This window comes from Manis javanica, chromosome 1 (genome assembly GCF_040802235.1).
Source record: "Manis javanica isolate MJ-LG chromosome 1, MJ_LKY, whole genome shotgun sequence".
NCBI classification, from domain to species: domain Eukaryota; kingdom Metazoa; phylum Chordata; class Mammalia; order Pholidota; family Manidae; genus Manis; species Manis javanica.
In genome coordinates this window covers 129,324,772-129,351,424 of record NC_133156.1, presented here as the reverse complement: position 1 = coordinate 129,351,424, position 26,653 = coordinate 129,324,772, and the positions used below count along the sequence as shown (strand labels likewise).

The window sequence follows — 26,653 nt, the reverse complement described above, 5'->3', positions numbered from 1 at the left end:
GGGAAAAAACGTTCACCAAGAAGAACGGGTGTATAACAAACTGTCCATCAAATTACCTCACTCTGTCAATCAAAGAGGCACCTCCCAGCTAGGCTATGGTAAACTTCCCTTAAAAGATTGGTGCCTTTTGTCTATGTTGACTCTAGCCCACTCCTCCCTTGGAGTGTATTCAAATAAAACTTTCACTCTACTGTGCTATTGTGTTTCTCTGTCTTTCAATTCTTTGTTTCAGCAGGAATAAGAACTAAAAGGAAGAAACTTGACCTGTAACATATTTGGTGCTATGACTCAGGTTTCTACTCCTGCCATTAAGGTGTGCTAAATAAAAGCCTTTTGTGGCTTTAATTCCCATCAGCTCTCTTAAATGAATTCTTCCCTTCAAGAAGACAAGAACTGAGGAATTCCACAACCCACTGCTGGTAACATATTTGGTCCTGTTACTCAGATCTCCACTCCCACTAAGCCACATGTGCCTCACCCCATGGCTGGAGGCCCAACTTACCTATCCTTTGGGGGTCCCTCCCCTCCTTGTCTGTCTCATGGACAAAAACAGCTCCAACCTGCAGGCAAGGGTTGCACACTTAAATGCCATTAGGACACTTGCAGCAAGAAGATCCCATGACAGGATAAATTGGTCATGGACTGGGGAAGATTTGCATTAGGTACCCTACTGACTGCAAGACAAAGTCCATGCAATGAAGATACACTGTAAAAAATACTTCCAACCCCATGGCAAATGCCCAAGCAGTATTTAATATATCCATGCAAGAAATTTCCTTTTCTGTGTCCTCAAATTTCTCCTACTTGCTGCTTTTCTCTTCTTCCTTGCTCTGTGTTATCTGCTAGTCGGCTAACCAGACCCTGTCTTTGCTATCAAATGCTCAGGCACAGGATGACCAGTTAAAAGTCAAGAAGATGGCCACTAATCTTAAGAATCCCATGACAGGTTTCCCTCTGACCTGTTCTGGGGCAAAGCTCTGGAGATCCTCATCTTATGATCCCTTTGGCTGTGAGATATCCACCCAATCCAGCCAGAGGTAGTACCTGCTTGGGCTCAGAGTTCTTTCGTTGTTGCATTTGCTCTATTTTCCATTTAGAGGGGAGTGGAGATGTTTTCTCTCAATGAGATCTGCAAGTCCAACTTAACCCCAACCTCCTATCACCTCTTCTGCCTATGCAGGCATCTGTGGAAGCAACATAGCCCATGGCCAAAACCTCTTGCCTGTCTGAGCAAGTTTTTCTCATGGCTGCCTTAGCCCATTGGGTAACCAAGATGAACTTTCCCAACAAATTTAGCAAGGTCTCTGAGTCTAGACCTTAACTCAGGCCTCTTCCTATCAGCCCCTGATGAGGCTCTTGGGTCTTTGGAGGCTTGCCTGGCCAGAACACTCTCTGTATGCCTTTTGCTGACTCTGGGGGCTCAGCCAAGAGCAGCCTTCCCTCCTCTCCTTCCTCCTTTAGCCCAGCACTTATAACTGCTGCCAAAACCTTGACCTGGCAGGTATCAAGACCAAAGTTACCTTGAGGATTGTTACCTTAGAATTCTATTATCTCATTTCCTCTTTGCATGATTAGAACGGCCCTTCTCATAAGGGCAAGCAATCACAGGTAAGCCACGTTCAATGCAATACTACTGCTTAATGTGTGAGGTCACTAGGGAATCCTGGAGCCAGGAGTGTTGTTCCTTGATGATGCTATCCCTTCAACAGATTTCAAGGAGAAGAGTATACCAGATTCTTTCAATGGCCTCCTCCCACCTGGGGATATCCAAGAGGTACTGCTTGGACTCTCCACCTTTGATCACTGAGACTCGCCTTAACTGAATGCTAGGGCTCCTCCTGGCCAGGCCAGATCTATATACATGGGAACTGATGATGGTGAAAAGGCACCATTTCACTGGTTGTCATGACCACACCAAATGGAGACATCCTTCTGGAGCTTTGTTTAGCTCTAGACCATACACTAAGCCACCAGGTAATGACCCTGAGGAGTTGGGCTCTCTTTACTCACTAGTCCTTTGGGAACTGACGGCAGTGAAAAGGTACCATTTCATTGGCTGTCACAACTATGTCAGATGGAGACATCTGTCTGGAGCACTGTTTGGCACTAGACTATGCACTAGGCTACTGAGTAATGACTCTGAGACATTGGGCTCTGTTTACTCACTAGTCCTTCTTCCCATTCATTCTAGGTAGGGAAACACTTGATTCCCTGCAATATCCCCTTGGGTTGCATCCTGTGACACTGGGAATGTTTCAAGCCCCAGAACCTAAGTCTTCTATGGAGGATATAGGTCTAAACAAGCCAATGCCCTCCATGGAGTGTGATACCGAGGAACCTAAGATTCTATGGAGGGCAAGAGTCCAGATAATCTAATGCCTGCTGAGAGACCTCTACTCTATCCTATTTTGCCCCCATAACCTGGGCTCCCTGCACCAGACTGCAAGCACCTGTGGCCTTCAACCCCAAACACCCTGCTACTCCCGAAGATTTCCATTTCCAAGTCCTCTTGATGCCCTGGGTATACCCCTGATCTGGAGGGCCACTCCACTATGGGACAAAAACCTTTATTTCTGCTGAAGGTTTGCCCCCTTGCAAAGGGAGTAGGAGAATTTGGCCCCAAACTTGTGCATAAGCCCTATTCTCTTGCTGAATTTAAATAACTTAAAATATACCTGGGATGCTACACTGACAATCCTGATGGTTATATAGAGAGTTTCCAATGTGTTAGAGATGTGTATTATCTGTCTTGGAGAGATGTCTGGGTTATTCTGGCTCATACACTTACAGACACAGAACTAGAGTGACTCAAAAGGCAAAGACATTTTCAAATGGCTTACACCTAACAGATCTTAGTTATCCCATAGGAGACACAGCTATTCCCTCCACAGATCCTGTATGGGTCTATAATAACTCTGACCAATGCTGGTTTCAGAATCGTTATATGATTTGAATAAAAGCCGGTTTGAGGCTAGCAGACAGGTTATCAGCTATACAACAGCTTCTGCTATGAACCAAAAGCTCAAGAAAACCCAGCTGCTTTTTTAATAAACGAAAGGCTCAAAAAGGCACTCATTAAACATACCATTCTGGACCTAGACTCACACAAAGGCAGTATAATCCTAAAAGTTAGATTTCTGACCCAGCCAGCTCCAGACATTAGAAGGAAATTCCAAAAGGTAGTTCAGAACTCAAAGGCCATGACAGATGATGTGGAAGAAAAAATTGACTTCCAAAATTTAATTTCTAGTGATAAGTACTTTGAAAGGGATACAGCTAGATTGCTTGGGAACACAGAGAAAGGACATTTAAGTCAGATTGGGGAAGGAGTGGAGGGAGAACTTTGAAGGATTTTTTTGAGAAGAAAAACTATTTGACTCACAAAGAAGCAGCATTGGAGGAAAAAGACTTCAAAGCAGAATCATCTAACTTGTCTTCAAACGGCTCCACTAATGTGTCTCTCAAGGATCTGGGAGCTAACCCTTTGAAATGCAATGATCAAAAAAAGGACCTCCTATCTCCCAGCCTCTCAGCAGAGTGTGAACCTTATTTAGCACATGTCGATAACCTAATCATATTAACCAATCTCTCTTCTACAGTTCTTCAGTATGTTTCCACTAGGTTGCACCAGATTTTAAAAATTCTTTCACTTTTTGTTTCAATAGAGTTCAATCTCTCTTCCTTATTACAGTAGTCCTGAAAAAGTTTTCCTTGTCTGTTTAGCTGTATCTGATGTGGTTTTTGATAGTTTCAATATAGCATTTCATCATAAATAAACTTTAGAATAACTGCATTGAGTCAGTCATAATCAAAAGAAATAGCAAAATTTTATAAAATTGATTTTCTAGTTCATTATTCTTTTGATCTGAAAGAAATTATAAATATCTTTGTAGTAGAAAAACAAAAGTTAAATGCAAAATATGCATTAAGGTTTTCGAGTTTTTTAAGAAATTTTAACTTAAAGGTATGACATTAATATTCATCCTATTGATATGCAAGACTGGGATTTATGAGGAACGCTAAAAATGCTATGGATTAGGTTTTTTTTTGCCATGACAAAGTGGAATTCCTCATAGAGAGGTAAAATTTGTTCAATGTGGTAATGAGATTCTCTAATAACATGAAAAGAAGAATAACTCTTAACAGAATGTTAAAAAAGTAAAAGAGCAAAACATCTGTGTGCACATGTTTGTAGACACATGTGTATATATATATTGGTATATATTATATAAGGCAAGGACATTACAGCTTGTAGATCATCAAGGGCATAGTTCTACAAAAAATGACTTTGGCATTCACCAGTTCTAAATCCTATTAAATCAGTGTCTTTTAAGTGTCATAAAACATAATGTTTTAAATGTAATAATGTTTACCTATGTCCTTTTGTCATTTTTCTTAGGTCTGTGGGCTTGTTCTTTTAAGAATTCTTCTAAATAAACCCAGTAGAAAAGGCACATTTTGTATAAGTCAGACTTCCTTTAAGCTGCTTTACTTCATAAATCAAGAATATAGTGAGCTTAGAAAAGAGTTTTCCCTTTAACATCCATGGATTTTATGTATTTATGAGTAATTTAAAATGGTTTGAAAGCTGTCCTAACCAATTCATAGCTAATATGTTACCCTTGCATAATCTTGACTTGATAAGATATACTCCTCCTTGAAGTTCGTCAGGAAAAAACAGAGAAATGTGGTACAAAGCAAACTTCCAACTAAGAAAACATAGACCAAAAGATACTTTACTTTCCCTACCTTTATTTTATTTATGCCCTTAACTTTTTACATAAATTGAGGTAAACAAAAGTTATCTCTGCTAATTTAAACCTTCTGAATTGCATGAAAGTTTTTTATAGTTGTCCAAATATTTTATCACTTAAAAATCTAAAAATAGTAACGTGGTCAGGTAAAGAAAAAGATTAAAATTTATATTTAAAGAATAACAAATACACATAAAAATTACTTTTGATTGTATTTCATAGAAAATGTGAAGGAAATGTAATTTCTTATGAACATATTTCAGTGGTATGTGTAAATAATGATTACATATTACTGCAGTAAAATAACAAAATGAATGAGGATAAGTAAAGAAAATTAGGGTTATCTTATCATTTTTAATTAAAAAATTGTAGCTCTGGGGAAGGGGTTTCACCTCCCAGGGCAAATTCCTCATGAATTGGATGAAACCAAAGGACAAGGGGAAGGGCAGGTTTGGAGAAAGACATTTTGTTGCTCACAGCTTGCTCAAGTTTGCTAACCAGCTCTCGCTCTGACTGTCCCGTCCAGCTACAGCTCACACACTGTCCCCCTGCCCTCTCCTTCTGGCAGGAATTCCATGGGCAGGTCCTTGGTGACTGGCAAGTACCAGACCAATTAGCTACTAGGAAGGAAGAATGGTCATTTTCTCTCCACCCCTTGCTGACTAGTGGCTCTGCTGTGGTAAAAATTCATTGGTATGTAAATGGACTTAGACCAGGTGGGAAATTATGGAAATTAAGAGTGAAAACTTCCATTTACCTCACAATTGTGTACAAGTTTTAACAATTTAGACAATAGTTTCACACATAAGCAAAATAGAGTTAAGACAAATTTCAATTTTTCAAAAGTTTTTAATATACTGCACTGTATTTCATTAAGAATAACATATATATGTGACTTTTATGTACTTAGTTAACACTAAACTTGATGTTAATAATTTAACTTAAAACTTTGTTGTTAATATTCAGTTTTATACAACAAATATGTAATGCATTTCTATAATTTATAAATAAAATTTTACTCATAACAATCTGAAACAGATATAATTACTGTTAATTTTTCTGAGATTGTAGTATTGTAGATGACTCCACATTGACACATAGGCTATACTATGGGGTAAAAGATGTGGAAATAGGTAAATCTTACTGAAGAAAACAATAATTCATGTTATAATATTCAACCTTAACTTTGAATTCTTCAGGGAAAAACAACCAAAGCATTATATCAGATATTTCAGTGACAGATACAATTTAATATTACCTAGCTCTCTGTACTACCACTCTTTTAGTGAACAGCTATTCAAGACTCAATGGAAATGTATTCACTTTTAAGTAGGTTCTTATGGGAAAGCATTAAAATTTTAACTGCTAACATACTTAGCAAGTTCCTATTGTATAAATAAAACTATGGTGTAACTTCCCATGTTCATCTTGTTTTTTGACTTGTCTTTTTTTCTCTTTCCTACAAAACAGGGTTTTAAACTTTACTGTGCATAAAACTTGCTGGAAATCTTGTTAAAAATAAAGACTTCCGGTTCCTATCCATAGATTTGGTGATTTACCAGGTTTGGGTCACAGCCAAACAATCTTCATTTTTAGCAAGCATGCCAGGTAATTATTATGGATGTATTACTGGACCACATTTTTAGAAAGATGATTTATCTTAATTGCTCATGCTCATCATTTTTAACAACTAGCTCAGTTTCAGTCCTGTTCTCTGTCTCTCCTTATATCTCTCTGTCTCTATTTCTCTTTCTTTCTGTGCAATTACTTAAATATCAAAGACTTGTGGCAAAGGAAAACTTAAATGTTGAAGCATTTGAATATATAAAAGGTTTTGAAAATTCCTACCTTGATACCATAAAACCATAGTGAGAATTCGATATATGCTATTTTTAGCATTGTAGTTATGTTTGCAGCCTCCTGGCCTTATGTTTTAATTCTAATCTGATGTTCATTTCCTCCACCTTTTTCGCTTTGCTGTTCTGGATCAGGATTTTAAAAAAGAACATTTTGTAATTTTATCTCCACCTTGTAAATATCTACTATGATATAAAACTATGACTGTTGCTTATCAAATTGATGAAAGCATTATTTTTGTGTATTACTAAGATGGAAGAAAATACTACCAATTATATTATAATTCAGTGTGTTTTACTTATTGCATATGAATTTCAGAAACATGAACATTTAAAATGTTCATCTTAGAATTATGGAAAGATGGTAATTTAGTAAATAATATGCTAACTGTTCATTAAGGGAACTCCATCATTTAACTTGCAAGAATAATCATTAAATATTTCAGTATCAATTTCATGGAGGCTCTGACCATGTATGATTCTCTTGGAATTATTCTCCCAAAGTTTCTAAAAATGTGCTTTATTCACTGAATCCTCTGTGGACTTCCTATTCTATAGCCAATTTTCAGAAATTATAGCTTATTTAAGCAACTTTTCTGTAGTAATCAAGATCATTTTATTTCAAATACTTAGGACTGCAAATGATAGAATCTTTGAAAGAGACTGGGTTATGATCCATCATCATGTAGTTCCAATTTTTCTTTGCCAGTTAACTAGGTGTGCAACTGAATATCCATGAATCTCAGTTGTTTTAACAGTAATGTAGGCAAAGGCTTTTGCATAATACGGTGTAAAAAACATTCTAAGTATCTCCTCATTGGCGTCTCTTTTTTGACTGGTCTATATGTACTCAAGATGTATAATTTTAAAACAATGTTTTCAACACAGGTTGAATCAAAATGACCAGCTAAGCATTTTCAACTTGTAAAAACTAATTTCAGTTTCCTTCCCAAGTATACTTGTGTAAATAGTCCAAGCCAAGTATACAAGTGAGAGGAAGGAGGATGGAGATGTTTGCTTTCAGGCGCTCTTTAGCCCTCTAAGGATATGCAGACCTGGAAGCCAGGGAAGCACTGACATTCATGCATTCCTTTTTGATTTCACTTACTACATTTTGATGAGTAGCTCTGTATGGGTTTAAGCATTGTGCCCTCTGCTGGAAATAACAGCAGTGAGAAGGAAAGAAATGGAGCCTGACGCCATGATAACGGTATAAAAGGTGTGCTGGTGTCCTGACTGACAAATGTTGGACTCCACAGAAAGTGTGGTGCAGGGGCTCATGAGAATAGATTAATTGTTCAGGAATTGTCCACTTTCCTAGGAACTTGTTGACCAGTTGATGTCATGTTACTTGAAATCATTTGGTGGGAGTATTGAAACTGTGGAAATCCTAAAGAAACTTTAGGAAACTTGTATCATTTATCTTAACAAATGTCAAGATAGAAATGATTTTGCTTGTATTTTCCTTTTGTTTCACCATCCCCCACCCCCAGGAAACAGTTTTAAATATCTTTCATCGCATCACTCTCTGAAATGTAAAATAAGTGCAAATCTATATCGTCAGAAGTTGGAGGAAGTATCAGTGAAAACCTGAATGAAGTGATGTGCTTCAGTTGAGTAGTGAAAGATAAAATAGATCTTGATGGAGAGAGAAGATGGGATTTCTTGGTAGATGAAATCACATAACCACAAAAACAATGGTACACAGAAAAAGGTATGATGCCTTAAATGCAACTGAAGAAGTTCAATATGACTTGAATTATAAAACAAAGGAAAGAAAGACAAAAATTTAAGATATGAAAATGGACAGGGATGATCTCATGCAAAAACTTCCCAGTCATATAAATATCTTGAATTTAACTTAGAGACAATGGAAGTTGCAGTTTAATTGAATGTAATGTAGTCTAATTTAACCATATCTATATTTTAATAATTTTGCTATGGTATGAAGAATGAATTGGAGATGAAATCAAGAATTCTATAGGAATTAGATGGAAATCTTTTTCTCTAGTCAGACATAATTTTGTCTTGGATGGTAGTGGTAATTGGATGGAACAGAACTGGATATAGAAAAGAGCTGTTTCAAGAAAAAATTGACAGTATTTAGCCATCTGGGTATGTGGAGCGACAAAAACAAAAGAGAAAGTTATGACCTGCAGATTTCTTATTTAATCTACTCACTCATTTAGTGAGTGTCATTTATTATGATAGCAGATACATCAAGGCAGAAATGGAAGCAAAGGAAGATTTAGGAATATACATTTGATATGTTTAGTTTGAAGGCCCTGCACAGGCAGCATTCTCAAAAGGTGTTTAGAAGGGAGATCAAAATGAGGGTTTAGAGGATAGAAGATACAGTTTGGTGATACTGATTTGGGAGTGAGGGAAAAAGAATAGAGCCATTGTCTTGCCCAAGGGTTTTGGCCCCAGGCAAGTTCAGTATGGATTCAGTGAGACGGAGGAATGACAATAGGACGTTCTTGGGGTGAAAAGGTCTATACGCAGCTTTATTCCCACAGTTGCAAGCCAAGCACTAGAAACCTGTCCACTCAGAACAAGTCTGCATGCAGCAAGTTGGTCTCTGCCTCTGGGCTTCTCTACCCCCACAGCTGTCTCAGTCTCTGTCCTCGGCTATGCCACCGCCACTCCAGTCTCTGCTCTCCTGCAGCCGTGCAGTCATGCCATAGTGTCACCGAGAGCACTGGACAGAGCTCTTTTATAGAGTCAGTAACAACATATTGCACACACATGTGTACTGAGCAAGCCAACCAAGGCCAGGTGAGAATCCTGGCCACAGAAACATTCACTTTCTCCACACCCATATAATAGAAGAACATGTTAGAAACATTAGGAAACTTGTATCATCTATCTACTTATGTGTCTTAAACCTTACCAAAACTAAATAGCTTAAACATTTACAACAATGTTATTTGTTTACTATCACCTGCATCAGTAATTTAAATTGAGTTCAGCTGGGTGGGGATTTTTTTTGGCTGTTTTCAACTGAGTTTACCCAGCACTTTATCTTGGTCTAGATGATTTAAAATAGTTATACCCATCTGATGCGCATTGGTTCTAGCTGTTACCCGGCCAATATTTTCATCACACTATTCTGGTATTCATCATATGCAGACTTGGTTCTAAAATGCAGCAAAAAAGAGACATTTCTTAATGATCGTCATTGTTCAAGTTTCTGCTTTCATGTATCTTACTAATATCGCACTGACCAAAGCAAACAACATAGTCAGTCCCAGCCAATGTGGGAGGAAACTACATGAACTGTGCAGAGGATGGATGACACACTGAGTGTTATTTGTGTAAGAGTCTGCCATAAACCTCAAGGATCCAGTAGAAGATAAATCAGCAAAGAAGATGGACAAGAGACAGCTAGAATGAAGGTATGAGAAAACAATAGCAAAAAGAAGCACTGCGAATGATGAAAGAATGACAGAGTACTGTTAATTTGAGAAAAGGTTACATTTTCAGTTTCTGTTAATTAGAATGAAGGAAAGGTTACTTCCAACACTTCCCATTGTCAGGGACTCTGTGACATGATCACATTTAATTTCAGGAAAGGGTAACACTCAGGTATATTTAACTTACATGAGTCCTGTGGGGAAAATGGAAGTTCCTTTGGCCAGGATCCTCACCTGACCCTAAAGTACTTGACGATAATAATTGGTCTACTGATAGTCTACTGCTTCCACATCCATAAACAATAAGCTATTATTGACTGGGTCACTATATAAAGAACTCTGCCCAGTGCTCTGCATGGAGGTAGACCCAAGGGAGGATTACAGACCTAAAGACTGTTGGATGCAGACATGATTCTAGTGCTCAAACTGCCACCATTGGAATAAAGCCAGGTGTGGAGAAAGTGAAAGTTCCTATGACCAGGATTCTCACCTGACCCTGCTCAGCTTGCTCACTACACATGTGTGCACCTTACATTGTTACTGACTCTATATAAAGTGCTCCACCCTGTGCTCTGGGCTGCATGGCTGCAGAGCTGCAAGGCTGCAGGAGCGCAGAGGGTGGAGTGATGGCAGGACCGACGACAGAGGCTGAGATGGCTGTGTGGGCAGAGAGGCCCAGAGGCAGAGACTGCTTGCTGCATGCAGACTCACTCTGAGTGGATGGAATTCTTGCGCTTGACCTGCCACTGTGGAAATAAAGTTGGGTATAAATCGTTTCACCCCAGAAATGTCCCATTATCATTTTTTCAGTCTCAACGAATCCATAATGAACTTGTTCAGGGCTGAAACCCATAGGCAAGACACTTGGTATAAACCCTTTCACCCCAAGAACATTCCGTTATCATTTTTTGGTCTACTGAATCCATAATGAACCTCCCTAGAGCTGAAACCTTCAGGCAAGACAGTGCCCCAATACACAGATTCAGAGTTCTGCCAATAAGAACTCTTTCATTCTATCTATAAAACATTCTGTAATAGAAACTGTTTTTATTCTACGTGAAGACCAAAGATGCCACCACAAGCTTCTATCTACCTTGAGATGCACAGCAACCCCGTATTGCCCCAACAGCCCTAAGATTTGTATGATTTCTCACTCTTTTTTCTTAAAATCTAGTTAACACCTACTAATTTTATGCTCTTTCAAGAATAAACTCCTTAACACATCAGAGGATTTTGTTTTATATTAGTTGATACTAAAAAGCTAACATTTACTGAGGAATTTATGCCCCATGTTGTTTTAAGAGTTTGCATATATTATCTCAATTAAGCCCCAAAACAATCCTTTGAAATAAGTACTAATATTTAAATTAAATTTAAAGATAAGGAAACAGTCAGAAAGAGGTTAAGTAACTTACTGAAGTTCATGAAATTAATTGGATCTTGAACTTTCTGACACAAAAAGACAAGTTTTAGCTGGTACTGCATATAATACTGCCCACCAGTGTAGTTAAAAAGAATATGACAAAGAGTGCCTTCTATCTAGTATTAACATTTTAACATAACATGGGATTTTGAAACAAGTAAATTTTCCAGTAAGAGATTTTGGTGTGAAAGATTGTATTCTTCTTCCATTATTTTTAAAACATGATTTCCTTTTGTGACTTTTATTTAAATCATAGTCACCTCATCAACAAATGCCAGTGCATTAATATTTTATGATATCAATTCATGTTTTAATATGAATGAATTTGTTTACATTTAGTTATGACAAAGCAGTTTGCTTTCAAAATACTCATTTTCATTATTATGCCAAATAAATAATTTGGTATTAGATTTAATAATCTAATGGGGGACAAAATAATACCACATAAGGAAGCCTTCCAAATTTTAGAATATTCTTGAGAATAATGGCTTTAAAAACCCTTAGATATATTCAAATCTCAAATCAATTCTTTTCATACAAAATAATGAATTTAAAATATTAAGCAATAAAAGCCTCTTGAATCCATGACTGCTAACAGTCAAACGTGTATTTAAATATATTTATATCACATCTACAAAAGAAAGGAAGTAATAATATCTTTTCTTGTGCCTTTTTTTCCATAATGTGCTATAACAAAGATCCTGAGAAAGTCTCTCATGATGGAAAGCCTGCATATAATGAGAGAGCCAACCCCGGCAAGTATCCTACATTTATTCAAACCATAAAATTGCTAGCATCTAACAGAACTTGTGCTGAATCAACTTTATTTAAATAGAATGTTGCAGCACGTTCACAATTGAAGCCCATACCTTTTCCTCTGCCTAATAATATAAACCTTTATGTTGTTCAGAAAGAAAATTCTCAGAACATTAAAGAAAGTAGAAATTCTTATTATATGAGAAGTTAGTAGAAGAAATGTGATGACTCTGACTTCAATAAAAGGCAAGTTTTATTCCAAACAGTGAATTCATTTTTATTAGGCACTCTATGTTTTTACAGTAATTGCCAGCAGAGTTTATGCAGGGAGGTCTGAACTGTGGGCTAATATAAGTCAAATTATTTTCTATAGAAAGGAAAGTAAGTCTGTCTCATCTCAAAGGCTGATAATCTGATTTGTATTTCATTTTCTACAATATCCAATAGACTTGTGAGTTCAGTATTTTAGGAAAATTCACAGTTTAATGATGTATACCTTAAACTTACACTATGTTACATGTTAAATGTATTTGATTTAAAAAACACAGAGTTTAGTGAATTTGCTGTATTAACTATATTATGCTGTATTACTATACTTATATATTCTAATTGTTGGGTTAAGTAATTTATATATCCATGTGTTTGCTGCTACCTCCAATTTTCTTTAAAAGTTCTAGCCCACTGACGTGAATTACATTCCTTTGAGTCAGTGTTAAGCACCTACTATGTTCCAGGAACTATTCATGACCAAAAAGATAAAATGACACCTGATAAAAATCACTGTTGTTGATTATATCATTGTTTAATTAATTGGTTTCAAAATTAAGTATCAACCATTAAATAACTAATTTTACTCAATAACTGTATTTGTCTCTAGTAGTAACACAACCGATTTAATCCAAACCAAACTACTTTTCTGGTAATGCCCTTCCCATTTGAAGATGCATACTCTTATTGCCCCATATGAGCATATGGAGAGGGAGATGTGATGAGATGAGGGTGTAGCGAATGTAGCAAATGGCTAGACGGTAACTTACAATTCATAGTAGATACCAGGGTTTCAATCTCAGTTCAATTGGAAGTTTGGGGGAGTTTAAAAAAGGTAATAATATCATTCATATTATCATGATCCAAAATCATATAAGAAGGAATAGAAGACTTGAAGCATATGGTAGAAACTCCAGATGGAAAGTCTGGAGAAGAAGTAACATCAGAAGATAATATTTCAGAAAGAGTGAAAGGCAAGAGTCCTCAGATTAAGAAAGCACAGTTGGTTTGGAGCAAGATAAGTAAATATAAATGAATATCAACTGGTAAATTAAGGCAGAGGAAACCATTTAAAAGCAATATCAAAGAAAATGCAGGTTACTAGATTACATTATTAATGTATTTTAAAAATTTCAAACATACAGAAAAAATGAAAGAATTTTAAGTGAATACACACACACACACACACACACACACACACACACACACACACACACTCCACCTAGATTCTAACATCAGCCTGTTTTGTAATTGTTTTTTAGACTTTGTTCACATAGAGGGAGGAGATATTAAGTTTTCACCTTTGAAAGAAGTATTTGTGTTGTTTTTAATATATCAACATTAAAAGAAAAACAATAGAATGCAGACATTCCAAACCTTTGGAGTCGGTGGGGGGATTAGGTAGGGATTGGTGAAAGAAAACAAAACAAAATACTTGATCAATCCAATCAGAGGCATAAAAGGAGTAAAATGGATAGAAAATGAGAGATAATAACCTATTTGAGTATTTCTCTTCCAAATTTCATGCATTTTTTTCAAGTGACCATTAAATTGTCAAGACATAAATACTTTAAACTTTCATAGGACTCACTACTTAATTAATGGAAATATTAAGTATTTATTTTGATCTACATGTGACAGGACAGACAAAAAAAATGGTCACTAAGGGCGTCTTGAACTGTGAAAGTCTGAAAACCTGATTTAACAGGTAGGTCAATAAAGAGACCCTGAAGTTAAATAAATTTCCCCAAGCTGGACATTTTGCAAATGACTGGTTGAACATCTAGATGCAAATTGTTTGACTCCTGAGTCTATGCACTTGGTTATTATACAGTAAAATATGTAAAATGTATAAATATGTAAAATACATACATGAAATCTTATGAATTTACAATGGGAAACTCTACATTATCCTGAAAAATAACAACAATTATAGTTTGATACTGTGAATATGTTTATAAATTCATGATCTGCAAACATTCTATAACTGTGACAATATAATAAACAGTAACATCTTTGTGTGTATTTCATATAAGTCATACCTGGTGACAAGATGACACTTGCAGCAGATACCACCTTTTGGTATTTTGTTTACCGATTGAGATAATTGCAAGTTATGTATATTCATTTAAGAGTACAAACTTTTGAGATATATTGAGAAAAAAATTGATAAATTGCATTTCATCAAAATTAAACATTTAAAGGCCCTAATAAGAAAAAAAAATGAAAAATCAAGCCACAGACTAGGGAAAAATGTTTCCAAAATACATATCTTATAAAGGATTTTATCTGTATCTACACCTATATCTATCTATATACATATACACACACACACATATAAACACACAATAGTCAACATAAAAAAAAGATGATTAGGCACAAAATTTGAATACACATTTCACTAAAAATGATACATTTATTATAAATAAGCATAAGAAGAGTTAGTCAACACCATTAGTGAATAAGCTAGCGATGATTGAAACCACAATGTGGTATCACTGAACACTGTCAGAATGACTAAAATCAACAAAATTGAAATATAAAATATCAATGAAAATGTGCTATAATTGATATTCTAAATAACATGAGGATATGAACGCATCTCAAAAATAGTAACAGAATCCCAGCAGAAAAGACTCGTCTTGCATGATTCCATTCATATGTCCTTCTGGAAAAGGCAAAACTGTAGACATCAGGTCAGTGATTGACAGAATTTGGTTGGAGGAAGGGGATGATTGGCTAAAAGAGCTACAGGGGAACTTTTGTGATAATGTTTTGGTGGTTATGTAACCACATAAGTTTGTCAAACATAATTGGAATTTACATTTTAAAAAGGAAAATTTACTGTATGTGAAATATATTTCACTAATTCTGACCTTTTCAAAATCAAATTTTACTTTAAAGGACATACCCAAAATACAATTAAATATATTTAATTTTGCCACAGCTTTCCTTTTACCACAGCTTTCATACCTCAAACATACTTATTATAATTCATTGTTTAGTCTAATCTCTCAAATCTTTTTGTCATCTAATACAAGAAGTCTAAGGTATAAACCAGATTTCTGACTTCCTATATTATCATTATTGATGACATATAAATGTTTAATATATACATATTTAGACTAAACAGAATGCAATGAAAAGCCAATTTAATTTTAAAGAAAGTCTGATAAATAATATACCCTCTATGTCCTTCCAGGCACATTTGGGTGAAATAATAACTAGTGTAAGTCTTTTCCCACTCTCTATTCTCTTCTGAGGTAACACATACTTGACTGAAGAAGAAAACTGTCACCAGTCTCCCAGCTGTTGAGGTTTCTTTCTTTCTTTCCTTTTTTTAATCAGCTGCCAAATTTAAAGTATCACTTTCTCCACTTTTATTATATCCTAATATGTCCCCACCTTCTCGCAATTAGTCTGTAGCTGCACGTAATCTTATGTGTAATTCCCACTAAGCTGTAGCAGGCATCTGGCACATCATATGGGCTCAAAACTTAGAGCTATAATAATAATAACTTCTATTATTATTTTATCTTCATAAGAGATTTTTTATTTTATGTGATTAAAAGGAAGCTATTTTACTTTTCTTTGTAGAAATTTATTTTGCAATCCATTAAGTTTCATGCACAACAAATTCTCAGTATATTATATTTCAACCATAGTTTAAGATATATTCCACTATTTTCTGTTTCAGGAGATTTTAGATATTAGATATCAGTGTTCAAACTCAAATGTGTTAAAAACTCACTGTATTCCAGACATTATGCAAAGTGTTTGGGATTCAATAATGTATAAAAATAGATATGTCCCGTGCATTCATAGGGACACTGTTTATATAGCATATAGTTTAAAACTGATTTTAGATAGAAAAAGTATATGCTATTTTCATTTAAGCCATATAAAAGTTGGATAACATAAGCAATCTTAAATAGGAGAAAATTAGTCATTTTTGGTACAAGTTCAAGGCAAGTGGAAGCTAATGAAAAAACATACATTTAGGTTTTACTGTCAATTTTTTACCATCTGAAATGAAGTCATGTTAATATGATAATGCTTTAGGGAAATTTTATTAAGTATATGTAAATTCCAGAAAATTATTATTTTTTCTTTTCTAATTTATAGGACTTTTTATTTAATTTTTATGTTTTGTTCTCTACCCAGGATTTTTACATAGTAAAGTGATTTATTTTCTTTCAGTTCAATTTTAAAACCAATAATTGTATTTTTTATCACTGTTATTTTGAAGTGTTTTTTACTTTTTTGGCGGCATATTTACTTATTTGTAGTGTTATAACTACCAAGATTATTTGTAGGTTTTGTTGAATTTATCTCATTTAGACCTTACAGGTAAAGCTGGTATCCAGAGAGCCTATAGGGAAGTTCCCACATATAAATGGTTGTAAGGAAAATAATAATCAATGGAAAAAATATACAAAAATTATAAAGAAAGCTGGAGTTTCTAATACTTTTAAAAATTAACTTCTCCTGAACATCCCAAATCCAAAGTGAAAGAGTTTGATCTCCTGACATGCAAGGAGTATTGAAAGGAAGGGCTTTCAATGCAGTTTAATGACATACTGCTGGAAGGAACTGCTGTGCTTCTTTTCCTGAAAAGTCCTGTACTTGACTACCAAGTCTGGGATATGGGCCAGAGCAGGAGATTCTTCCTGGGGCCGCCGCAGATTACTAGCAGTGTTGCATTCACTGCCTCTAATACCGTTCCTGGGACGGTCAGTACTTTGGCCCTTCAGCTTCCTGGTTACAAGGGGAAGAGAATCAGAAGGAAGAGGTAGAAAGTTCTCATTTACCTATGGAATCCAGGAATCAATGAGAAGAGTAAGCAAAAAAGTCATTTCCAAATGAAAAATACATGATTGAGGAGATGGATGATCTAAAATTAAGCAAATAATTAAACCAATCTCTAGATAAATTGCAATATTAAACAAAAGTTTTGGGAAACATTATTTTAAAAAATACAAATTCAATAGATGAAGACTTGTAACTTCTAATTAAACTCCAAAAATTAAAAGTAAATAATAAAGAACAAAGTATTTGTCTTAAAGAAGGTAATAACTGAAATTATTAGTAAAATACAATGAATGATGTTTACTAGAAAAAATAACACAATAATGAAAAACAATCAGTTCATTTTTAAATTTAAAATGAAAAGAATTGATCAATACCTTATGTGCTTATCTTCTTTTCAAAGGGGTTTTGCTTTCTTCCAGTTTTCCAGTTTTATTGAGAAATAGTTAACATACGTCACTATATAAGTTATTGCATACAGCATGATGATTTGTATGTGTTAAATTGAACCAAAATAGAAATAGCAAAAAATGCATTGTCACTTCACAAATCCTCAACATTACATAAATTTTAGCAAAGGATACAGGTAAGGAATTGACAAAGACCAAATCAAAATAGCCAAATATATATTTTTATATAAAGCTACTGAAAACTAGTTGTAGTCAGTTAGAGTAATCTATTAAAGTAATTGTATCAGCTATTCTTACAAGTTTGTAAACATTTTCTGTTAAGGGCTAAATAACAAATATTTTAGTCTTTGTGGTCCACATGATCTTTCTGATATGTATTCAGTTCTGTCATTGTAGCAGAAGAGCAGCTACAGATAATAGTAAGCAAATGAGTGTGGCCATGTTGCAATAAAGTTTTATTTACACAAATATGTGGTGAGCGAGATTTCACCATTCACTGACCCTTGCTGTTTTAGATTTACAGTTTTTAAGGAGAGAAAAATATCCTTTATCAGATACATACAAAAGTAGTACTTCTACATATTGCTGGTATAAATGTTAGTAATAATAACCTTCCTGGAAAGCAATTCTGGACATATAACACCTTGCATCCAGCAATTGCACTTCTTGGGATCTATTTCATGGTGAAGATGGAGGAAATAGTAGTACGTGAATATTGATGCATGTATACACAGGTTTTGTGGTAGAGGAAAAATGAAAATATAGTAAATGCCTACTGGTCAAGACATGTTCCATAAATCATACCATATCAGTAACATATTAGGCAACCATTAAACAAACAAATAAATACATTCCTAACTATGTCAGTTGCACAAGTAATATTCCCATCTGAGGAAACACATTTATTGGGAGCAAATGATGTAAACAGATAAACACCAATATAGCATCAAAGTGTCAAAAAAAAAGTATCCTATAAGAATCTAGACAAAAACTCTGATTATCACCAAAAGAGGAAATAAAACCTATGCCTGAGTTGTTTGTAACACTAAATACTGTAATACAGAAGTCACTGATGCACCTTAAGCCTTCCATTATATTTGAGATTAAAAAAAGTGTCCAAAGTATTGTGTGCATTTCATGAGTAAATGCTAAAATACATGATACTCAGATTTATTTCAGGAATGTTTAGATTTAGTGATTCAGTGTATGTATTGTATCAAATTGGTAACAAGGAAAAATTTTACTGATAGATGCCAAGATATAATTTACACAGTTCAGTTATTCTTTTAATCTTATTAAATTATTAATGAAATTCAACCACAGAAAGGTTAATATTTGAATATATGATAAATTCTAAATATCTAGTGAGAAAAATAAATAGCATCCCATTAGAAATTCCACAGATGAAGAAACAATTGAAAATATAAGAAGCACCCCAGTATTTTTAGTAATTATTAATATTAGGTGACTTTTACAAGGCTGCTGACATTTAAACTGAACATTGCCATCATGTGAGCAAAGAAGTTAGTGGTAGACACTCATATTAGGGTTGAGGGATCATATAGGTACTGCCTTTCTAAAGCAATTTTAACACTGCACATAAAAGCCTCAGAAATTATTTACACTCTGTGATGTAAAAATAAACTGTTAAAGGTTTATATATAGGATATGCTTGGATAAGTCATTATGTTATTGACAAAACCTAATTACAAATAGTATGTAATTGCTATTTGATGATAGAAATGTTGGTGATATTTACTACTCTATTTGCTTTTTAATGCTTCATTTACTTTTCAATGTACATGTATTGTTCTAATATCCAGGGTGTGTAAGTAAATATATTTCTAAGTTGTTTTTAAATATATTATTTAGAGAACAGATTAACATTTTACTCACATTCCTAGAGGGACTTGTTTTGTGTATAAATTGTGATGAAGTCAGCACTTGACAGAGAATATGACTAAAACATTTTGTGAAAATCACTGAGAATATATCATGAGATTTAAAAAACAAATATGATAGCCATCTTAAAAGTATATATTATATGTAACAAAATGTATTACCTTGAAATTTGGGGCTAGAAATTTAACTTCAAGGTGTCAGCAGGGTTGTTTGAGAGTGTGAGGGAAAATTTGTTCCATGCCTTTCTCCTAGCTTATGGTGGTTGGCTGGCAGTCCTTGGCATTCCTTGGCATGTAGATGTATCATCACCCTAATATTTGCCTCCAGGTGAGGTAGGTGGGAACCTGGGACAAGTATCATGGTTAACTTTTCCTGCCTATGATGAAAAATGCTGAGATATAAACAGTATAGTAAGAATAGCAAGGATCCCATCTTAAGGCTAAGATTCCATTTTAAAAAGCAGAGAGTTGAGAAGTAAGATTCCTAACAGATTCTTTGGTAATCAGACAATAGCCCACCCAATCTTACAGCAGGACAAGCAATCTTAACTGATATGTCTCTACTGCTTTAGAGAAACCACTCTCTTGGTGAGGAACCAGATCAATACTTTCCTTGTCTTGAGTTTATATTAAAAAATGATATAGAGGACTGACTGTGGATAGTAACGTAATGTCTCTCACCAGAGGCAGACATCATGAGACCACAAGTCAAGTCAATGCCCAACAACCGCCCCTCTGCCCTTTGTCCCTTTTTGAAAGCCTTAAAAGACAGAATCCCCAGGCTTGCAGTGTGCCTTCTCTGAGGATGCCTGCACTTTCCTCTCTTCAAGTATGTACTTTTAAATAAAGCTTTCTCACTGCTCAAATTATTGCATTTTGCTTCTTGCTAGTTCATTCTATTTCCAAGCCTTCACTCTGTCTCTGCTTTACTCCTAGTAAGTAAGGACGGGCTGCTGAGAGCTCAGATTTTGGCCTGCATGTTCCCTTAGCCTGGGTGACCCGGACAGAGATGCAGCTGGGTCATCTGCTTTTAGTAGCGGGCTGGAAAATCTTTCTTTGTAAAGTTCTCAAAACATAATCTCACTCCATCCTGTGCTCCAGGGCACCCCAAATCCTGGGGTGGTATGGGCTAGTTCCCATGCCATGCAGGTCCAGGTGGACATGGGATGCCAGGTGACCCTGGCTTCAGGAGTTGGCAAGGGAATTCCTTCCCTCTGCACCTCCTTGCTTTCTGCCGCCTACAAGGCAGCTGCCATTCTCTGTGGCTCTTGGTTTAATGAATTCCTTCCTTACCTACAGTCTTCTGACCTGCTCGAGAATTCTTTCTCATTCAGAGTGAAGAAACCTCCCCTATCCAGGTTGAGGTTTCTCCTAGTGCTTCACCTAGTGTGCAGGCAGAGACCTCCCAGACGCAGTTGCCTGGCAACACAGGTTCTATAACATTCTACCTGGGTGCATGTCTTCTGCTCTTCATATGTCATTGTGTTTATAAGGACAGCACTCATAATGGATAAGGGACTCATTGTACTCTAGTGTGACCTCATCTTGACTAATTACATCTGTAACAAACCCTATTTCCAAATAAAATCACATTCTAAGGTACTGAGGGTTAGGATTTTAATAAAAGAATTTTGGCTCCCATTCAACCAATAACAGACCTTGTACTACCTTCTCCCTGAAAAGGAACTTTTATGATTACACATTACAATTTGTGGTTACCTTAGTGATTTCAGATAGTCTTTTAAGCTTTCACATTTTTTCCGTTTTTTACATGTTTTTTTTGTTGAACATGTGTGACTTTGTTGTTAGAAAGAATGTATATTTAAAATTGAATTAGAAAAAGGTGAAATATTGAAATATATCATACTTTGATAGAAAAGTCTTCCTCAAGAAGTGTTCTGAAAGGAGTGCTGTTTACCATTTTTTTTTACTTTCCTGAGAATAAAACTCTTGACAGTAATATTATGATGAATTCTGTCAAGTCAAGATTTATCTTAATTTTTTTTCAGTACTTGCCAGGATACTTATGGAAAAATTTCTGAACCAATATAAAGGAACAAAAGCAACACTAATCATTGAATTTATTGAAACGCTAAGTGGCTGATATTGGAGACAAAAAATATAAAGAGCAGCAGGAGGGTGGCACAGGAAAATTTGGGAAGAAGACTATAAAAAGAAAAAGTGAACTCTTAAAATGATGGTTTGCTGAAGCGTCATTAGAGATTTCTGCTCATTTTAATGTGCAAAGACTCAGAAGTGCTATAAATTGGCTCCATTTGGGGCTTAAGTGGATTAGAAAGAGAAAAGGAAAAGGAGGTAATGGTGGGGCTTTATTATTACATTTGAATGTGTGAGGCAGGCAGGCAGGATTTTCATTCTCATTCTTATTTCTTTACCCTCTTCCCCTCCAAAAAAGCACCTAAGAATAATAACCAAATGATGCAAATTATGGACCAATCTTCTCCTTAGATCACCCCCTCCCCAAACTCACACAGAGCTTTTCAGAAAAGGCTGAGTTAGAGAGTACAATTTAGGAACTAGATCTGAATGAAAACTTCAAACCTTTGATTCCTGAATTTCTCAATTTGTTTGCTGAGGCACAGTGACCATCTGCGACCTGTTACTCAGTCACAGAGACCAAAGGTCAGGCCAGCTCTGAATGGATGTCTTCTGTAATTGTAATAGGGAAGCAGGCAATATATGAGAATAATGGTCAATCACCTTAAGATGGTCACTGTTTTCACCTCAAATCAATTTTTTTTTGAAGAATAGACATTCTTAATTTTGGTACATAAAATTTGCATAAATACTATATTAGTATTTTTGGTATTATGTTTAATAATTACTGTGTGTGTATGTCTTGAAGGTATTTCCCTCTAAGCTTTCATATGTATATTGGCAATACACCAGAAACTTTTGCGTACATTGTGACGCAGGAATATTTGAAGCCAAATTCACCAGTAACCTAAAAAGGAGAGAAATTCTCTTGTTTATAAAACACCCATAAGAATATTGTCACTGCGGATTATGTCCTCTCTTGGCTGGCTTTTATAGAGTTGTCAATGTTGGAATTCTTATAAATATGGTAAATTATATATGGCTGTGTATGTGTATATACATTTTTCTAATTGTAAATATTTAAGGAATAGAATTAATATATTTTAAAATTATCTGTTGAGGTTATTTGCACAAAATTCTTTGATGTTTCTACAGTTAATGACTGTAGAAACATCAAGGGATAGCATGTCCATCACTGTAATTACACTGAATTAAATTAATGCATTATGGGAAGAGATACCTGGCCTCTGTGCCATGTGAACAGAATTATGGTTATCAGGATGAACTTTAGCAACAACATGGGAACTTGACAGAAGCATCAACATATCTAAGAAACAAACAAAACAATGCCAAGAGAAATGTTTGCTAAACATGGAAATGGCATTCACTGAAGCAAAATATTTCAGAATTCATCTCCTGCTGTCCAGGCGAGAAAGACACGAAGTCTGGAAACCATGAGAAATTTATTTCTCTTTCTCATGTTCTGATGTTCTGCTCAGATATTATGAAGGTGACCGCAAGTATTTTCAACAAAAACTTAACTACAAAATAAAATGAATTCATTAATAGTAGGCTAACAAAGCTGATGGGGGAACAGTTAGAAAACAGGTAGGGTTTCCTGAGTGTCTGAATCTAAGTGGCAGGAACCAAACTAAGATCAGCTGGTTGGAACACTATGCTTCTTGGGCCAATACGGATGTTCCTGTGTGATTTTTGCTCCACCATTTGATCAGTCTCCACGTTAATCACTTAACAGTTTGGAGATCAGGGATAGGGGATCTCCTTAATTCATCTAATTCATGTTAAACAACTCCAGTGTCTGCCAGTCCAACGTAACAGAGGAATTTTCTGGCCCCTTCTTACCCTTCATGGAAGGCAGTAGTAAGAGGCAGGCATCGGGGACAGAGACTACATAAAATAGAGAATTTCCACAAAGGACTATCTAGATAACAGTTTTTTTAAATAGAAGGAAGAAGAGGGCAACTACTGTAAACAGGTAATGAAATAAAGGCAAAAATTTTGCTACAGTAAAGAAACACTTGATAAGTAACATGACTTCTCAAATATTCTGTTCCATTGAGAAACAATAGATAGGCTCCTAATGAAGTCATTTGTATACCAGTAACTGAAAGAAAATACACATTTTTGTTAATAAGCATATATCTAGTTTATTTAATATTCATGTCTGTAATTAATCAGTATAGCTCAATAATGAACATATCTGTAGATAATTAGAAAATCTAGTTTCTCTACACAGAGGCTGAAAGTACAGTAAATGTAGATGGTCCGCTTGACCTCTAAGTAGTTATCAAATAACTATTGAAAAGTGAATTCCAGGCTTGTGTGCTACAGAAAGGTATGGTGATGTACATTTGACCTTAGGTCTTTTTACTAAAAGAGTATGGGTTATTTGTCTGAAAAATGAACTTCTATTGAATTAATGCTCTTTCATGTTGTTTTCTGCCTGGGATGTATTCTTCGAGAAAAAAACTTTTTTGAACCCTCAAAATAGCAAATCTATATTGCAAAAGAAAAATACAATGTAAAATGACATATTTAAAAGAAGTGACACTGAAGAAAAAGCTAAACCTAGACAATAGATTGAAGTTTTAATGTTCTCTTAGCTAATAGCTTTACCACAGCACTAACCTACTTGTCATATAGAAAATCTGTAGGCAGGACCTTGTACATATGTCACCTCTGGACACAGCACTCTGATCTTTCTGACACCAACGGGGCTCTACTCTCCAAGTGCCCCTGACTAATGTGGATTTTCTGATCCTGTATTATTGTATGCTGGCACCCTTTACATAGAGGTCGGGCTTTAGGCCACAAGCGTTTTTCCTTTCAGACTTCCTGCATACAGACAGACCATGTCTCTTTGCTCTCCTGGGTCAGTGCACTCATGGAGCCCTGAACTTGTAGCCTGAACCTAATATCCACACAATTTAAAGCAGATAGCAAAAACCAGGCTGACTCTGAGAGATTATTCACCATGATTACAGCACTCTCACGGATGTCGTCTATCACGGCAAATCCTACATTCTCGGAAGACTTACTTTTTTTCAGGTAGGAGGAAAACTAACACAGATTTCCTTGGCAATTTCCAGAGTAGGGAGATATATATTCATTATATGCCTGCTATCCTTTGTTACTGGCCAAGAATATACATATTTTTCCTTTCTTTCATCTCTATCTCTGAGTTTCCCATCCCAATTCCCAAACTTCTTGATCCATTCAGATACAGTGAACATTATTACCTCTTGAGCAGCCACTCACTCTCATAACCATTCTCTGTAATTTGGCTTCTCCTTAACCACTTTGTCCCTGAAATATTAAACATAGAATATTCTGCAACCATTTCCTTCCTATTTACAACTTGCTCAGTTGTTCACGTGACACCTGCTGTATTAATCTATACCAGCTACCATAATAAAATACCATAAACTAGATGGCTTAAACACAGAAATTAATTTTTTCACATTTCTGGAAGTTAAAAATCCCAGTTCAAGGTCTGGTAGGGGCAGTTGCTGGTGAGAATCTCACCCAGGCCGGCAGAGCACCTCATTCTTGCTCTGTGCTCACATGACCCCCTTTGTGCCTATGGAGAGAGAGAGCTCTCTGTTGTCTCATCTTAAAAGGACACTAATTCTTTCAGATCAGGCCCCCACCCTTATGACCTCATTTAACTATAATTACTTCCCTACTGACTCTTAATCCAAATGCAGTCACATTGGGAGTTAGAGCCTCAACATATGAATTTGGGAGTAGGAAATAAATATTCAGTTTGTAACACTTACTCTGTGAAATCATGAGATTCCATTTCCTTGATGTCTCCAATTTAGCCTTTCACCTGCTGTCTTCACTCTCTTCCTGACCCTGCATCTATATTCCAACATACAGTGAGTAAATTGGTGATATCACAAAAGTAGTTAAAATTTTTCATCATGAAATCCAAGCTGTGTCCAGGTAGGCAATAAAGGTAGGCAAGAGAGAAAGTAAAGGCATTTAGGAATTAAAAGTGACTGAGAAACACAGTAATAGCTATAATTATATAAATGTACTAGATAATTAGTTGGGGATTACGGATAGAGATTAAATATTCAATTAACAATTCACAATTAAGAGTATTTTGGGTATATGATAATCAATAGAACAGATGCCTGAAGTATAGTGGATATGTAGAATTATCTTCTCTTGAGGTGCCGAAAACAATGAAAAGCTTTTTTTGTTGTTTGCTTATTTTTCCATAAAAACATTGAAATTAGGATAATGATAAAATTCGTATCTGCAAAACATTATTAAGAACCACACTAAAAGTGTTCACTGGTTAAACTAATTTTAGAGTTGATTAATGGCTTAAATGTACTTAAAGATAGAAAGTGCACAGGATGCATGTTTAGGTATGCATTCAGATTTAAAAATATAAATTTTCTTCATGATCTATATATTTTGAAGAAGCTGAAATAATACAGTTAATTTCAGTTTTTTTTAAGTCTTGGATCAAGCTTTACGTCTTTCACTGATTCCTCCACTGTTGGTCAAATTCTTTGTTAGTCCTTTTGTGTTTCTTTGTATATTTCTAGCAATGAACATTTCCCACCATTTATATGTTCATATGTCTGTATCATCCAGTAAGCTATTACCCTTTTGAGGAAACAATACATTTTTTGTTGTCTTTTTCAAACCACAATAAGTACACAGTATAGGTTTCTTAAGTGAATGAATGAATAAGTGAATAATGATCTCTCCTTTCAGCATTTTACAGCATTTGAAATTTTTCATTCATGACAGACTGATGTTCTCAATACTGAATACTGATGTTTGCAATATTTTTTTAAGTACCCAAGTTATTCATTTTAACTTTTGACAAAGAAATACAAAGATTTTGACATTATTATGAGAGTCCAAGTTGTCAAAAAAAGTTATGGTCCAAGTCCATGTCAGTGATATAAGCAATCTATTACAGGATAGAAAAATAACTATCAAATTGAAATATAAAG

At 35.3% G+C, this 26,653-nt stretch overlaps 1 long non-coding RNA gene across 1 annotated transcript; it reads right to left on the bottom strand.

The window, feature by feature from the left end:
- Positions 1–1,053: 1,053 nt before the first annotated feature.
- Positions 1,054–20,990, bottom strand: LOC140849003 (uncharacterized). Its single transcript, XR_012130419.1, has 3 exons — positions 20,886–20,990; positions 17,284–17,366; positions 1,054–1,184 (listed from the first exon to the last, which is right to left on the bottom strand). It is a non-coding gene; the product is annotated as an uncharacterized lncRNA (long non-coding RNA).
- Between the last annotated feature and the right edge of the window lie 5,663 nt (positions 20,991–26,653).